Source organism: Impatiens glandulifera, chromosome 2 (assembly GCF_907164915.1).
Source record: "Impatiens glandulifera chromosome 2, dImpGla2.1, whole genome shotgun sequence".
In the NCBI taxonomy this organism is placed as follows: Eukaryota; Viridiplantae; Streptophyta; class Magnoliopsida; order Ericales; family Balsaminaceae; genus Impatiens; species Impatiens glandulifera.
The window spans coordinates 51,217,236-51,219,452 of record NC_061863.1 but is presented as its reverse complement, the minus strand read 5'-3'; the positions used below and the strand labels follow the sequence as shown (position 1 = coordinate 51,219,452).

The following is a 2,217-nucleotide window of genomic DNA, read 5'->3' as shown; positions in this document are numbered from 1 at the left end:
TCCTTTACAACATATTATATATTAAAATAAAATATGTTATATAAATATTAAAATAAAATGCATTACATAAATATTAAATAACACAAATATTATCTTACTTAATTTTATAAATAAAAAAAATGCAGTTCATACAATTGAAATAAAACATACCAGGATTTAACATAATACAAATAGTTCAAGATGAAATTGTGAATTTTTATTTGGTAACTAAAAGCCCAAAACAGGGCCGACTCTGCTGGAGAGAACCTATAAATACATTAGAAATGTGAAGGCAGTGTCGAAAATGGAGCCTATTGTATATTGAGGAGAAGTCCTTTTTGTTTAATCTCAAGTGTGGGACTAATGGCAACCAAACCATTGAAGCATTCTCGAGGGACTCTTGTACCCAAAACATTCATGGACTCGAGCTTTCGGCATTTTCTTACGAGAATAATTAGTCCTTCTTCACTAACTTGTCTACAACTCCAAAGTCCAATAGACTGAAATAACAAATATCAAAATATTTATCAAACAACATACAATAAAATAAAATGCAACTTATGAAAGATACCTTCAAATGCGGACAGCTATTTGAAATGGCAATAAGAGAGTCATCTGTAATAAAGGTGCCTCCCAAGTTAAGATGTTGTAAGGACTTAGCTCTTGAAATCTGTTGTGATTACAAATATATTAAAAATTGTTAATGGTTTAAATTGAAAGGAATTAATAGATGAAGATATAAGTTAGTACCAGACAAATAACGCCTGCATCTGTGACGCCTGTCACACCCCACAAAGATATGGAGGTCAAGTTGTTCAAACACTTTGCACACGATATCTTGAAAAGTCCATTGTCACTTATCTGACAACCCCATCTACTCCTTGAGCTAATTATAAGTAGCCAAATATCAAGTTTAGTATTTTTACAAATAATAATTTATTTATAAACATGAAGACAAGCACTATACATATCGAGGTCGGTGAGGTTATATGCTTGAAGAACGAGGCGCGTGAAGTGGATTCATCGTCCATATTGAGACTAGCAAAGCTCATGCGACTTCTCCAGGCCAATGACTGCTCCACTGCACGCTTCCATTTCTTACACACGCGGCTTGCCCTGAATTCAAATTAATTAAAATCATCTTTCTTAATTACTTAAATTAGAAACAGAGAGATTGTTTGCTTACAACGCTGAATCCTTGAAAGTGGCGAGGAGAAAGAAGATATGGGCAAGAATATCAACGGGGAGACAATCAATTTCCGCTCCTTTTCTCATCGTTAATTAATATAAATTTCTCCAGATTCTTGAAGACTCTTCAATAAGATGATGAAATACAACATCAATTAACTATAATGTACTTGTAGGGAGGGGTGGATCCAGAACTCTTAATAACAACATTATGTCGACATCATTTTCTAATCTGGTTTTCCTTGGCCTTTTTTACTTGTAGCTATATTTTAACTTAATTTTTTATATATTTTTTTATACTAGTTAGAAATTAGTATTAACCGTATAATTTATTAACTTCCCTCTAATTTAAACGTTTTAAGTAAGAATAATTATACTATTACCCATTTTAAGTTAACCAATTGCATATTAACTTTATCACTTTGCTCACTCTTACACTTTTCAGTTTGTTTTGTTATGTTATCTCTCTAAAGCCATGTGCATTGGATATATTAATTTTCTATTTTTTTTTAATATTAAATTTAATATTATTTTATGATATTCCATACATAAAATTTATTATAACAATTTATTAAAATGAATCCTTTTAACGAAATTTTATTTTAAAGTTTGGTACTATCTAAATGTGAAGAAATTCACTACAAGGTTGTTTGAAGGGGTGAAATTAAAATTTATATTAGAATTCTAATTTTAAATTTAATGAGAATTGATATTGAATTGTAATTCAATTTTTATGTTTTGAAAAACTATAAAATTGTAATTCAATCTTAATTCATATGTTTAAAAAAAATATAATAAATATAATTTTAATATATATTATATATTTTTGTTAAGATATTGATTTAACCTAACTAATTAGGATAGTTGAGTGTTAATTATGTTTTTAAAATTTCGATTTTTGTTGACTTTATAGATTTAAAAAACAAAATATATTGGCTCGACATTTTAAATTTAATACTATTTTATTTTATGATAACCATACATAAAATTTATTATAACAATTTACTAAAATTAGTACTTATAACAAATTTTTAATTTAAAATTTTGTAC

The 2,217-nt window shown here is 27.8% G+C and overlaps 1 pseudogene; it reads right to left on the bottom strand.

Annotated features, from left to right (window-relative positions):
* Positions 1-290: 290 nt before the first annotated feature.
* Positions 291-1,254, bottom strand: LOC124924867 (annotated as a pseudogene).
* Positions 1,255-2,217: the final 963 nt, after the last annotated feature.